This window comes from Palaemon carinicauda, chromosome 20 (genome assembly GCF_036898095.1).
Source record: "Palaemon carinicauda isolate YSFRI2023 chromosome 20, ASM3689809v2, whole genome shotgun sequence".
NCBI lineage: Eukaryota > Metazoa > Arthropoda > Malacostraca > Decapoda > Palaemonidae > Palaemon > Palaemon carinicauda.
Window position 1 is genome coordinate 15005727 of NC_090744.1, and position 16928 is coordinate 15022654.

Genomic DNA, 16928 nt, shown 5'->3' on the forward strand with positions numbered 1-16928 from the left:
GATTCTGATATTTATGAACATTAGTGTTAGGCAATTTCATATGACTAGGCTTTGACTTATGTTTTCTCCGATTCTTATTGTCTCAACTTTGAGTCTATCTTGATAAATTTAGAATTTTCTATTCTTTTGCTTGTATAACTACCTATTATGTTACTTTGTCCTTTTGCTGTCTCTAAAGCTCTGCCTATTATCAGTATTTTTTATAGTGTTAAATCTTTAATTTACAGTAATTTTTTTCTCAGCACTTACAATTTTCAATGAGCAATAATTTTCAAGCTCTAGAAATCCATATGAAATAGCTAGATTCTTAAAGCAGGCCATATACGCAGAGGACTGTCGTGCTGATTTGACCGTGATTGGCACGAACCAGCCAATCCTAAATGGGTAGGGGGGGGGAGTAAACAGGACAAATCTGGCGTGACTAGCCTGTCCTCTCATCCTTTCAGCATGTTTTACCGGACAGGATAGTCCCGCCGAGATTGGCAGTATTCCTGCCAGTCTCTTGTGTGGGTGGGTTCGTTCGTTCGTTCGTGAAGATTGCCATGCCTTGTAGCATGACACGGGCTCTTGTCCTGGACAGCCCGTAGGAGGATAGCAATCTGGAATGAGAACTCCAAAAGGAGCCAAAATTTGGTAGATTAAAAAGGAGAGGTTGGGTTTGAAAGAGTCTGAAACAGGAAAAAGGATGCAGGATGAGGGATTAAAGAGGGATTTGACAAGACATGGATAGGGGTCGAGAGTAACCCGAAAAAGGGGACTCCTTTTTAGGTCCACGAAAGAAAAGTTTTAGTAAGAGAAAAAGTATTGATAGCAACAAGTCCCAGTAAGTAGGAGAGACTGGGAGAGGAGAGAAGGATTTTCAGTAGGAGAGAATAGGAGTAGGTTTAAGCAAAGAGGCTTATCCCTGCTCTGTGGCTGGAAACTGGAATTGTTGCTGGAGTTGCAGGAAGGTGGAGGTCGAGGATAAGGAAAGGACTCTGGTAAGGATCTGGAAGGCGACAGGTATGAGGTCTTACAAGGTGAGAGACTCAATTTCTTGAGCCAAGGTTTGAGAAGGGAATGAAGATGAGGGCCGTTGCTGATCCTTATGAGGAACAGTTGCAGGTTGGTGCTGATCCTTATGAGGAACAGTTGCTGCTCAGTGCTGGTCCTTATGAGGAGCAGTTGCAGGTCGGTACTGATCCCTTATGAGGAACAGTTGCTGGTCCGTGCTGGTCCTTATGAGGAGCAGTTGCAGGTTAGTGCTGTCCTTATGAGGAGCAGTTGCAGGTCGTTGCTGGTCCTTTTGAGGAGCAGTTGCAGGTGCAGGCGCAGGAGCAGTAGCTGGCTGGTGCTGTCTTCTCTGGCGAGGAGTTCGCTGGTCTTTTGGTGGTTGGATTGGAGCTGTTTTTTTTTTTTTTTTGGTTTGGAGAGGATGTATTCTTCATAGCTGCTATCCTCTCGAGACGTTCTGGGCAGCGCTTATTCCAGGCATGGTGTGGCCTGGAACAATTGGGGCACTTCGATGTAGTATGTCGTCCTTCTTTGTGGGCCTTAATACACACTTCTGTGCAATGTCGCTGGCTGCAGACACCACAGATGATGGGGCCTCTGCATTCTTCTTTGTGATGTCCAAAACGTTGGCATCTATACCATTGAAGGGGCTCAGGTGTATATTCTTCGATGAGGAAAGTTCCCCAGACTCCTAGATCCAGTTTGGAGGGAACTGGACCGATGTAGGTGGCAATGAGATGTCGAACAAGAACGTCATCTTTGCTCATGCAGCGAACAGCACAGTCAATGTTGCTTCATGACGTTGCAATGGAGATAGGCATCGACACAGGATACCTGGTGATGACAGCTTTCTTCCTGATAAGAGCAGGATCCAGCAGCATTAAAGTGGGGTCTTCCTGAAGGAATTTGGCTGTCTCAACGTCCTTGGGGTAGATGATAATATCACCTTTCCTGTTAGGTCTTGCAGTGAGTTGCATGCCTGGCTTAGCAGCCATAGTAGCAACGAGGGCATAGGAGTGTTCGTTGTCCATATGTGAGAGCCGAAACTTTGGCAGAGGCTTCTTTGGCTTTGTAGCTGAGATGTTCTCTGCAACAGCAGTGGTTTCTTGCAGGAGTGTCTTAAGGCAATATGTGCAGTTGCAGTCCGTGGAGTGGGCCCCCTGTTCAATCTCCATGGCATTGGAGGATCACGCACGTAGGTTGAAGGGTTGACTGCTGCTGCACACGACTGTTGAGGAGTTGTAGGGACAGACAAAGATGAGTCTGTACTCTCAGTCCTTGGAGTCACAATTGGCGATGGTGGGGCTGGTACTGGCGCTGGTGAAGGATTTTCAGGAGTCTTCCTTCTCTTGGAAGGGGGTTTAGTCCCTTTCCTGGCAGCTGCTTGCGCATTCGCAAGTTTGCTGTAGTTTTTAAGCTTGATAGAGGTGTCTTTGCACCCCTCACATCTACATCTGATATGGTGATTAAACACATCATGGTCTACAATATCGGTGGTGTTTAGGGCGACGAGGTTAAGCATCGAAGCAGGCCGCCTGTGGTATGACACACAACAATCACAGTCGCAGGCTAGTTCGTTGAAATAGTCTTCACAGTGTCTGCTGGCTTCTGGATAAAAATTCCATCCCGAGTTTCCCATATGAAAGACGCACATAGTAGTGAAACTCTACGGGGACCACAATGTTAATTTCACTGAGAGCGGCCCCGGGAGTGATTGTCCAGGTGATGAGCGTTGTCGATGCTCCCGATGATTATCCAGGCAATGAACGTTGTCGATGGACCCGATGTGTGGGTGGGGACGGACTAGCATGGCGACTGGGTGGAATTGCCTATTTTGACATGTACAGTATTATTATACAACCATACCCCGTCCCTTGATTGGAGTGGTTTTATAATATAATGATAAACTGAATACATTTCACAATCTTTTGACTTAGCATTGTATTGAAACAATTTTTGCGCTGCCCTTGTTATAATACAAAAGACCGTTCTTTCTCTCTTCCCAAATTCCAAAAGATGAATGAGGTACTAATCCTGTACACTGTAGTAGAAAACTTTGGAGGAGTAATCCAGGTGCATGATTAGCCACCTTTTAATCAAAACTATCTCACAACATTCAACCTGCAGAATCAAACATCGTGTTATAGAGATACTTCTGAAATTTACACATTTTTTTTTTCCTTAAAATTTCATAAACTTTCTTTAAATAGACATAAATGCATCTAACACTTATAAGTCCCTCAGTTTGTTATTGATTTCACTTAATGTAATCATTTGCTCTCGTCTCTATCAATGATTTTGACCATGCAAACAAGCACAGAATGTATCTATTTTAATGTTCTTAAAATATGTTATTTTAATTGTTTATTACTTCACTTTTAGTCTTTTATTTCCTTATTTCGTTTCCTCAGGGGACTATTTTTCCATGTTGGATCCCTTGGGCTTTTAGTATCTAAACTATGGTATTCTAGAGTCTAGTCAATTCAAAATGATAAAACAGAATATTTTATCGCCTTCATGAAAAATAAAAAAATAAAATAATAATAATAATAATAGTAATAATAATAATAATAATTTTGGATATATCACACATTTCATCCAATAATCTTTTTTCTTTCACCAAAAGTAATTGAAATCGGTCATTACCATTCGTTATAACATTTTCATATAATTTTGCCGATAGAGTAATTTCTATTTATTCTTTTTTTTATTATTATTTTAAATTTCCGTCTGCCATACTATTCACTTCCTAAGAAGTTTGTAATATTTGGTATTTCATCTTAGGGTTTCCCCTCATTTTCATTCATCAAGTTATGACTTGCTTAAATTTCATTTCCTTTTTCATAATATATTTTGTCTTTATAACCACACAGTATTTTGCCTTAGTATCTGGTAATTTGATAATAAACAATAACTGATCCAAAGGAAAAAGTAATGAATATTCCGATTAAGTGCTATGAATAATCTTCATGGAGAAAAACAAAAAAATATAGATAAATGATAAATTAAATAGCTGCCAATAATTCTATTTTTTGTAACCTATGAATATCTCTATGTGCCTACATAAACATAATCCTTTTTAAATGTCTATAAATTAGTGCGAAAACAAGTACGCCTAATGAAAAGTGTAGTAGTGAATCGGCAAGAAATAATCTCCAGAAGTTCCAAAAATCTCTTTAGTATATTTCTCCTAGGAGACATTTTGGACTGTCGGATTAAGAGCAATAAACAGAAACGGTAGTCCTATGATGACTTCCAGAGAAGTACGTACTGTATATTATAACACCGTGGTAGACAGAGGCCTTCATAGAAGCCGATAGAGAACACCTATCATGTTCCTGTAAGTCAAATTTGATAGATCTATATCCTGGAAAGAAAAATAAATCAATTTGGCCTTTTCAAAATTAATTGTACCTATTATACTTGATACCACATAATGAACCAAATTTGGTACACAATTATAAAAAACGTAACCATGTAGGCCAATCTTGGGTGCCCAATCCTCTTGAACTAAGCAGATAAGTCCTAAGCATGTGTGGGCGTTTTTCACAGGACTGGAACACCGCTCCAGTTCAGCGGGACAATCCTCTGTGTGCATGGCCGGCTCAAGTCAAGTCACAAATGCATATGAGCCTTTATTTTCTTTTTGATATGCATATGACGCAATTTGAAACCTTTAAAAAGATTTATTGACCTGAGGAGCAAAAAATGTAGTAACAACCTTAATTGCAGCCTCACTTGTGTCATCTGTAGGTTGCAATGTCAATCATTTCTCGAACCTCTCTAACGGCAATATGAAGTAAAAACGTGTTCTTCTATGCCTTTTTCATACTACCTAATGCTTCTAATATATATCTTATATTCCTCACACCACTGTTGCTATCGTGTTGAAACATAATTTGGTTTTGCAACAATGCTAAAGCGTTCAGGATGCTCATTTTGAATGCCTACCTGGAATAGGTTAGGCTACTGAATTCTACAAAATCCACTTCTAACTTTCAAACAATGTTAATATTAACCTAGTTCCTGTAAAGGTTATTGCCTTTTTAATACTTCACAAAAAAAAAAAACATCAGTTAGTTTGCACTTTATGTCTCTTGATGTAAAAGTAACTGGCTTAAGGTAAATATTTACCTAAACACCCAATGCCTACTGGTAATGAATTTCACCTCCATCTTATTTCAACATAAATAAAATAGGAATGTTAATTTTGATGTTGGCTTCTTTCTTAATATCGAACATGATTGTAGCTTCGTTGCCTTCCTCTGGTGGGCTGGCATTTTCTGGTGAGCTTGCATTCCTCTAGGTATCTTCTGCGTGAGTTTGGTTCTCTCTCGATCGTCGCCACTTTGGTGTTGTCGACAGTATCATTATCATTATTGTAGTAGCTCATTCACCTGGAATAAGCAATGGTTGTTATAATTGCGTTAATCCCATCATCTTTACTGACTCGTCCAGTGTTTGGAATTTAAGGATATGTTTGTATTATAAAAGTTCTTTATTCTTTCCTATACATTACTGCTCTTGCTATTAGCAAGCCTTACAACCTTAGCTCTGAGTATGTCTCGACTCCCGACTCGTATTATGTAAACAAACTCCTGTATAAAAGATATGAAAATAACAGATGAGCATCACTTTTTAAAGAATGGATTCTATTGCAACACAAAAGTAAGAAGAATCACATCCTTTCTTTGAGGTAACTTTTAAAGAATACAATACTTCACAACATACACTAATACCCTTATAATTAACGTTTAAACATGTTCTATCAATGCAACACTATGCAACCTTACTTTCAATACATGTAGAATTTGAGGCATTGCAGTAAAAATTGTATACATTACATAACAGTCATTACATTTCTCTCCTTGCTTTTAACTCTGTTTATTCTATTTCTATTATTTTATGTATGCTATTTTACTTATTATATTACACATATGCTTATTCTACATTCGCTATTATGATGAATATACTCACTCACATTGGCCATTCTATGTCTAATCTCTCTCTACTGGTTCTAGTTATTCGTGGCATGTCAAGTAAACTTCAAACAGGCAGAGATTCACAATTGGTCTTATAAGTTTTCCAATAAACGTTTGTACATGCACTTTCCTTACGAGCCCATCCCAGCCCTGTATTACTGTTTAAACCTATCCGCTAGAAGTTATGCATGCTTTCAACTGCAACGTAGGGCTTCAGAGGGCGTCAGCTGTTTCTTTTAAGGACTGCTCTCTCCCTAAGTCTTCATGATGGCCTTTATGCCTCAAGGTCCGAGGGGAAACTCTGGATTGCAGTGAGTGGATGATTGTTCATGTTTGCCTCTAACTCACAATACAATGTCTAAAGTCAGCTGTTAGAAAATTTATGTGTCCCACTAATGGAGGAAAGAATCTTGCATATTGATCGGATTTACCACTCATATACGCCATCCATGTCAGACTTAAAAGTAAAAAGGTCCACTCATTAAAGAGTTGTGTAAGTTGTTTGTCAATTTATTTTCTTTTCTTTATTTTCTAAGACTCAAAAGCCACTCTTAGCTTCTTGCAAGACTGCACATAATATGAACCCCTGTCTGGTATTATATATATATATATATATATATATATATATATATATATATATATATATATATATATATATATATATATATATATATATTATGCAGTCTTGCAAGAAGATAAGAGTGGGTTTGAGTCTTAAAATATGAAAAGATAGAACAAGAAATTGATATATATATATATATATATATATATATATATATATATATATATATATATATATATATACATATATACATATATATATATATATATATATATATATATATATATATACATATATATATATATATATATATATATATATTGAATATAAATTTTATGTATATATATATATATATATTGAATATAAATTTTTTGTATATATATATATATGTATATATACATATATATATGAATATATATATATATATATATATATATATATATATATATATATATATATATATATATATATATATATATGTGTGTGTGTGTGTGTGTGTATATATATGCTCTATATATAAATATATATATATATATATATACATATATATATATATATAGATATATATATACATATATATATATATATATATATATATATATATATATATATATATATATATATATATATATATATATATCGCATGAGTTGTAGGTTTACGTATGGCCACACAATTCCCCCTTTTAGAGTAGGTGTCATACAGTTTCATTAGATAATTCTGGCTCATACAATTCAGGAGGTGTGCGTTAAATTTATTTTACCCAGCACAGGTTGCTGGATCAAGTGTCTGACCTTATGATATACCTTATCTTAGTTACAGAACATTTACAATATTGCTCGGGTCTTAGTTTTGGAATACAATTGAGTAACCTTTACCTTATTTTGGTGAGTATTTCCCATTCATTTGATGTTGTGTGTTAATTGTGCTTTGAATTATTTTGTACTTCTCTTGTGATTGTTAAGATGTCCAATTTGTATCCTTTGCTTCTTTTAATGATTGATTTCCATGTATAGCTGAGGAATAAAAAAAGTGATTAATTATTGATTAAGAGAGTTCCTGTATGCAAATTCAAAGATGAAAATAACTAGGTGCACTTTCTTTTCATTTCTGAATTATAGACAGTAAGAAGAATTTATAGTAGTTAATAATTTTTCACTGCTGCTCTCATTTCTGCTTGTAGTGGTATTGTCTCTTTACTAATCCCCTGGCCAGTATCTCGCGAGGGTCAATACGAAAGGGTCGAAATAAACGCTGAGCTTGAGATGACTTTGGTACTGACAAGGCTGAAAGTAGACGTTTTAAAGGTTTTATGTGGAAGTAATTTTCTAACGACAGAGTGAAGGTTTATGAACTACAATACCAATATATTTGCACTAAGGGCGTGCTAGACTAGAGTTTTGGCACTCATGTCCACCAATGGATCATTGATGCATGTTGTTATGAGGAATTCGTGGAACACACTTTTCACTCCTTCAAAAAAGGAGGAATTCGTGGAACACACTTTTCACTCCTTCAAAAAAAAAGGAGGAATTCGTGGAACACACTTTTCACTCCTTCAAAAAAAAGGAGGAATTCGTGGAACACACTTTTCACTCCTTCAAAAAAAGGAGGAATTCGTGGAACACACTTTTCACTCCTTCAAACAAAAAAAAACAACAAAAAAACAAAGAAAAATCTTCTCCTGAAAGTATTGTTGCCGGACGTTCCATTTTTTCCGGGAAATATCCAGATTTCGATCATTTTGTCTTCTGTCCCACATTGACCCTTCTCGACACCCTTATTGTTCCGACTTTGTTCATCATAATAACTATATTTTAATTACCTTATAACGGTTCCTTGTCGAAACTTTATATAATGGAATTTTAAGAATAATATTCAGTAATACTATTTTTGCGCCAGTGCTTATTTAGCATTCTAACTCATAATGCCTCACTCATGAATATCCAGTGGACTGACGAGCAGAACAAGTTTGATGCCTTCTATAGACGCTATCTTACAATGCACCTGGAACTATAATTTTCAGCGTAAAGACATTTATCGGCAGGTGCTAGAAAACAGGGACCTATTGGAAAAAAGCAAAATCATTAAATCATTAGAGAAATGTAATTAAAGGATAAAGATTTAAGTTAAATCTCCATATATGTACATTTCTCATTTTCAGTCATGCTCATATCCTCCAAATGTAAAGAGAGTTAATTTAGTTTCTGTATTGTTTTTATCGATTATTGATTTTCCAAATTATTCCCTTTTTTTTATTTTTTTTTTTTTTTGAACTTACATTGTTATGTATCATCCAAATGATTTTCCTTTTGTTTTCTTTATACCTCATTATAGTTCTTCCTTCATGTTTTTCACTTATGTTATAATTGTATCAACGTTTTATGATATATTGGTCAGGCTATGTATTCAGATATATATATATATATATATATATATATATATATATATATATATATATATATATATATATATATATATATATATATATATATATATATATATATATATATATATATATATATATATATATATATATATATATATATATATATATATATATATATATATATATATATATATATATATATATATATATATATATATATATATATATATATATATATATATATATGTATATATATATATATATATATATATACATGTGTGTGTGTGTGTAGAAATCACGAAAGCTGACACGTGATGAATATAAAATGTATCAAAGCCACGAAAAGAAAAATTAAAAAGGCTTGATTGGAGTTAGTATTTTCATCCACTCAGGACATTATCAAACTCAGCAATGAGAATACATATACAAAGACATCGTATTTATACCTGTATCAAGTGAAGTGAAAAAGGCTTTGGGGTATGGTTTATCATTCGCAGTAAATAAAAAACCTAATAGTGTAGATATTGCCTCTGCCTTTGTAAAATTTGAAAAAACTAAGAAAATTCCCCAGTGTAACATCGATATTGCTAAAAGGCTTATTTATTCGGTGATAGGATATGCAAACACCTGCAATTTCCCTAAACGGTTTTTAACAGCCTTAAAATAATTGAAAAATGACTGTGTATTACATATTACAAAAGCAGACAAAGGTAATGTATTAGTTATTATGAACAAAACAACTTATTTAGAAAAGATGTATGTACTTTTATCAGATGTTTCCACTTACATAAATTTAAGAGTAAATCCCTTAGACGATGTCATCAAAGATTTTAATAAAAACTTAAAATCTATCTTAAAACAAGAAAAATCCTTAATTAATGCCTTTATCTCTACTGGTCCGTCTTTGCCTTAATTATATGGTTTAATTAAAACCCATAAAACAGGATATCCAATCAGACCAATTATCAGTGCTACAGGTTCTATTAACTATAAATTATCCAAATATTTAGTCAAATTACTTTCCCCGATCTCAGGATCTATTTCAACCTCTCATATAAAAAATTCTGTTGGTCTTTGCGAAAAATTACAAAAAGTTAACCTTACGTCTAGACATAAATTAGTAAGTTTTGATGTAACTTCATTGTTTACCAAAGTGCCGGTTGATGACTTATTGTATATCCTGTCGAGTATTTTAGATGCTTATGATTTACCTTTATCAACCCATACTATTATTTAACTCATTTGTTTGTTCATTAAAAAGTGTAAATTTAGTTTTAATGGAGATTTCTATGAACAAGTTTTTGATATGGCTATGGGTAATCCTTTGTCCCCACTTTTATCCAACATATATATGGAGTTTTTTTAATCTAGATTAATTTCTTCAGTGTGGTCTTCCCAAATTGTGTGCTATTGATATGTTGATGATGTTCTAGGTATTTTAGAGGAAAATTTTAATCTTGAGTGTTTTGTTTCAATCATTAATTCATTAGTACCATCAATAAAATTTACTATAGAAAATGAAGAAAATAACCGTATCCCATTTTTAGACGTTTTAATAATTAGAGAAACAGATAAATTTAAGTTTTCCATATATAGAAAGCCTACAAATAATTTTTCATATGAACATTTTTACTCTGGTAACTCTAAAACTATAAAACATTCAGTTTTTTCCTCAATGTACCTTAGGGCATTGAGAATTAGTAGCCCAGATTACATTGAGGAGGAGTTCACTAAAATAGAAAAAATTGCAACAGATCTTTGTTATCCCAAATATTTCTTAGAAAAAGGTATGAATAAGGCTAAGAAAACATTTTATAGTGTCCAATTAGAGAGGAAGGAAACAATTAATAATATGCTTTGTTTGCCGTTTCATGTTTGTTTTTTAGATGTTATACCCCTTTTGAAAAAACTAGACATTGCTGTAGTGTTTAAATATAATTGTACATAAAAAAATATGTTAATTAAGAATCGTTCTGGAAATGATAATAATATAATATATAGCATTCCTTGTTCAGTGAGTAACCTATTTTATGTAGGCCAATCATCCAAAAGTATACCAGTCAGATTAAAATAGCATCAGGTGGGCGTCTCCAGGGGATCTCTTAATAATGCCTTGGCTTCCCACTGGTTAGGGTCAAGTCACAGAATTGGTTGGTCAAAGGCGGAAAAATTAATCCATGTAAATGACTATCTCCAAAGGAATATTGTTGAATTATTTTTAATCTCCTGTACTCAAGGTAGAAATTTGAATCTAAGCCCAGGTCTGTTTTCCGTTAATCCAGTATTATCCTTTTATCTAAAATCTGACTTCTTCGGAATTATTAAGAAACTGACAGCTGTTGAATCCCATTCTCCTGTATAAATACGATGTCTTTGTATATGTATTCTCATTGCTGAGTTTGATAATGTCCTGAGTGGATGAAAGTACTAACTCCAATCAAGTCTTTTTCATTTTTCCTTTCGTGGCTATAATACACACACACACACACACACACACACACACACACACACACATATATATATATATATATATATATATATATATATATATATATATATATATATATATATGTATATATATATATATATATATATATATATATATATATATATATATATATATATCCCACGAATGGCATTTAATACCGGATTCTATCTTAGTATATATATATTCCCAAGATAGAATTTGGTATTAAATGCCATTCGTGGGTGATATTTACATTGATTGAAATCACGTGTGCTTGTGATATATATATATATATATATATATATATATATATATATATATATATATATATATATATATATATATATATATATATATATATATATATATATATATATATATATATATATATATATATATATATATATATATATATATATATGGTGAGAAATTTTAAGAATGACCCGGATTTTGTAATCTAGCAACTCTATGTTTATCATTTCAATTTAAGTTTCACTTATTTAGAAAATGTGTTTACTTTTTCATTTAAACTCTATTTGAAGTCATCAAAGCCACACCTAAGCCAGAATGATATTCAAAGCTGTGCCTTTTTTTATAGAGAAACGTATCTGATATGATGCAAAAACCACGTTTTCTTGGACAATGTATAGTCACGTCCTGTTCAATTCATGTATAGGCTCAATAGCAACGTCCCATGTCGCATAGTTTTGTGATTGTACGAACATAATTTCTCATGTATTAGATTAACCCCTGTTATGTTTACATGTTTGCTGAATATAATAGCTATTTGCTAGACGGTCACATAAACAGATTTCTAGTGAATAATGCAAACATTGCTTGTGTATATATCATTGGCTATATGCAATAGCCATTTGCATGATGGTTGTGTAAATAGACTTTGCTTGGCATGCGCATGGCTGCCATTCCATACCATCCGGCTTACAATAACTTTTTTTTATGGGAAAATGCGTCACAATTAGAAAACGTTATAGCTGTTCAAAGTTGCTAAATGTAGCGAATAATAAAAGCACTGACCAACTAAACATAGATGGTAAGCGCCCATATTGAAACTTGTAATCTTAATGCCATGTTGTCCTTTGGTGCCAAAGTATAACCAGTTGCAATATCCATTATAGCAAAACACCATCGTATTTGTTCATTAGTTCTATTTTTTATTCATGTAAAATATAGCAGTAAACACACACACTCATATATATACAAATATATATATATATATATATATATATATATATATATATATATATATATATATATATATATATATATATATATATATATATATATATATATATATGTGTGTGTATGTGTGCGTGTGTGTGTATTAAGGGATGTGTGTAGTTAAGAGAGAGAGAGAGAGAGAGAGAGAGAGAGAGAGAGAGAGAGAGAGAGAGAGAGAGAGAGAGAGAGAGAGATTTATGATTCAAATTACCTTCTTGTTCAACAACATAAGGGATATTTATCAGGAAATGATGATTTTTCTGTTTTATGATGAATATTTCAAGAGTAAAGAATATGTTTATCTTAATTTAAAAATATATTATCAAAATTATGCATCAATCATCGTAACTAATACCTCAAACGCAACAGGACCCCTCTTAGTCGTACCAGAAAGACGTTCAATACAATGAAAAATGAACAGCTATACATGTAGCCTAGGTAGTAATGGTGGTGTTATAATTGCATGTTTGCATGACTTCATAAACCTTAACAGGTTTTCACCACCGTTGTCGTGTAGTGTTATAAATAGATCTAGTAGCACCACTTCTCATATCAAATAATAATCATGTAGCCTAGATATCTACAACGATTATGGATTAGACACCATCTATTGTAGATAGCCTACATATGAACGTGTATGTAGTTTTAACCTGTGTTGTTGGTAGCTGTTATTAATTATTATTTATTCAACGATTGCACCCCATTGATTGATATTGAATAATATTGTAAATGTACAATATTCAGCATTATCTTAAATTTAACATATTATCGTAAGCTAACACTTAGATCCACCACATTAGCAGTATCGAGGACCTTCATTCGAGTCTAACATTACCACCACTGACTATTTTTATTAAATCAAAAGGACTCCAGCATTAAAACAACAACAAAAAATAACGTTCTAGATCTTCTTTATTTGGAAATGTAAAAGAAAGAAAGAAAAAAAAAACATTTCCGGGATGTTCCTACGTGAATTTGTGTAGCCAATGTATGCACAGCACCCACGACTTCCGTGCATCCTTCCAGCCATTTTGTCATGCTTGGTGGTATCACTAATATCACGATTATAATCTGCCCATTGGCGTTTACCGTCTGTGTTTTGTTGGTCGGTGATAATCGTTACGGGGACAGTATTCAAAATTGTTTGGTCTACGCTTAAAACCATGGTTATTCGTTTTCTATTATCTAAATAATATCAAAGAAAATTAGTATCCTTCAAAATAACAGAAGCTCTAATAGAAATCTAAAGGAACGGTTGAAAGTATGTTTTGCCCAAAGATAACGATCAAGATTATTTGTTTACATTGCATCAAACCATTTAAATTATTTTTGAGGTCATTCTTCTTTCCTAAATAATAAGGTATTTAATAATGGATTAATATCTTTTATATGTTCATCACAATGGGGTTATAATCCTTATGCTGTTAACTTTGGGGTTACTATGGACCAGAGTCAAACACACTACTACTTCTTACTTGAGTCACTATTTGCACATACATTTAATTACATATACCAACATGTGTAATCAAATACCAACATATGTAATCAAATATCTATATATCATAATACTATACTATCTTTTATGTCATAATACCACAGGATGGTCTTATTTCAAAACCAAATGCAGTCTTGTAAATATCAAAAGAAAAAAAAACACAGGACTTCAAAACGTTGCTTTTCGAGGAAAAAAAATATTACAAAGTTCAAGCACCGAGTAATACCTGTGCAAGTAAAGTACACCTTATCCAGTATGTTACTAGCGTTGTCCACTGTTTCATACAGAATCCTCTTTACACACTTTTTGACAAAGGCTTATCTATTTTGTATTTTTTCGCCTTTCTATTCTTACTCTCTACTTTAATTTTAGCAATTGCCAAAGGCTTTAATACCTTTGATTAGAGTCAGACCTTAAAGTTGCCAATATACTGTAGGTCTGTACATATTGCACTACTCTATTATATCCTGAAAGACACAAACACATAAAACTTCCTGTAGTGTTTCGATATCCAAACAGGCTCACATTCTATTTTTTGACACACACAACCAAGAAAATCCAATTAGCACTGGAGTCATAAAAACCTCCTTTCCTCCTCACCTGTAGGTTCTGTGCGGGAGAATTGCCATTGAAAAAAGCTTCCCTGATGAGTTTGAAGGACTGAGTGCTTATCCTATGACAAGAAGTCTTCACTTGCATCCGCGACAGCCACATTGACTGGGTGTGTCAGGGCTGCAAGCCCGTGGCTGACCCAACCAAAACTGGTGTATGTGACGAGCAAACGGTGGCATTTGAAGACCTATGCACAATATTCAACATTGGACTGGGTGATGGTGAATGCACACTTTCCCTGACTCACCACCGTTATGACAACCTTTATGAAAGTTGTCTCAGGCAAAGTTCCCTGCCACATCAGTACACTCGGGTTCAGACTGGACTGGCAATTCAAGGCCAGGACATTCCCGACCATGGCAGACGTTGGTTTGCCAGACCTGTTAGATCAGCGTCAATATTATCGAACGGATGGCCATGATGAATGCAGCAAACAAATAAGGCATCAGGATCATTGAAGCTGCCATCATCTAATTCTACAGGATGAACAAGATCTCCCACTTGATAGAATCTTGACAGATTTTGTATATGACCGACTCCATTGATAGGGTATTCCTGCATTAACCTAGTTCTTTACATCTAATGACTTTCCCTCGCTTGGCGAGATGCTCAGCATGGTGGCAACAGATACTGACGTAAACTGCATTTACACAGACAATGGCATAACCACTCAATGCAGCTGCCATCATCTGACAGCGCCTCCAACCAAGCCGACAACCCTACCCATGCCAGCCTCTGGGGAAAACAGGAAGGTCTTACTGCTCTACTTGTGAAACTGTATGCATCTAGCACCTTCAATACTTTTGTTCATCAGCCCTTCCCAATTATGGTAGGTCTGCCTATGCACCTGATGTTCAACCCAGATACCAAGCCTGTTGCTCACATCCCCATACCAGTAGCACTCCACTGGTAGGATGCTGGGAAAGCAGGTCTTGATGAGGATCTCATAATGGACATCATCCAGTCAGTGACAGTTGTCAATCAGGTGACTTGGTGTCACAGAATAATAGTCTGCATTAAGAGGACTGGCAAACCTAGATGGGCACTTAACTTTTAAGCCCTGAATATCCATAGGACACATTTGAAACCAACCACACGCAATCTCCATTCCAATAAGCTCGATGCAACACACATGGGAAATGAAAGAGTATTTGACGCCTTGAACGGCTACCACATCATATCGCTACTCAAAGACGTCCGTCACTTGACCACATTCATAACTCCATGAGGAAAAGCCACACAAGGTTATTCTGGATTGAGCGATACGATGAGATCATGTCGGACATTCCTAACATGATCAGTTCATCAACGACATGTTGCTCTGGACCAACACCACAGCTTCCGTCAGGCAGTATGTCAGCTGAACATTTGCAGGAAGAATGGCATCATGCTTACTCCAGGAAAATTTGTCATCAATACCCATAAAGTGAAATTTGTCAGTCATATCAATTTTAAAGAACTACTTCCGTCCATGTAAATAACACCTGCAAGCAGTACTTGACTTCATCCAAGACCCCTCACTGGTGCTCACTCATGGTTTGGCTTGGTCAACCAGGTTTCGTATGCCTTTAGTGCGGTTAAACACATGCAACTTTTATGCTACCTGCTTAAGTCTAGAAAGAGCTTTGAATTGACCACTGAACTTTATGACATCTTCAGGGCATCCAAGGAGGCCATCATTGTTAAGATCATCAGTAGTTTGTGAATCTTCAACAAGATAAATGCAACATGCGATGGACTAGTTAAGAGACAGCATCGGGTTCTGACCCTTCCAGAAATACTGCCAGTGCCCGACAACTGACCCATTCTGCTCCCACGATGGATTGAAGGTTACCCTAGCCAGAAGCCGTTAACCCAGCCAGCTTAGTCCAGTTATGCTGCAGCGGAGGACGAGGTTCTGACAGTTGCTGCTGCCCTACACAAGATGCGCTACTACGTAGTTGGATGCTTGGACCTCTTCACCCGCTTGGACCACAAACCACTACTAGAGTTGTTTGGGAACAGATCCCTTGATGATATCTCAAACAAGTGTATACGGAACTTAAAGGAGAAACACTTTGTTACTGATTCCGCATCACTCATAACCCGAGCATGTTAAACAAGGTAGTGGATGCCATGTCACATCAGCCAAGTGGCATCACAAAACCGAACCTTCCTGATGACAATGCATGCGGTGGTTAACACACACAAC

The 16928-nt window shown here is 34.9% G+C and overlaps 1 pseudogene; it reads left to right on the forward strand.

Annotated features, from left to right (window-relative positions):
* The first annotated feature begins 1065 nt into the window (after positions 1-1065).
* Positions 1066-16928, forward strand: part of LOC137659663 (piggyBac transposable element-derived protein 4-like) — a 24406-nt pseudogene continuing 8543 nt past the window's right edge.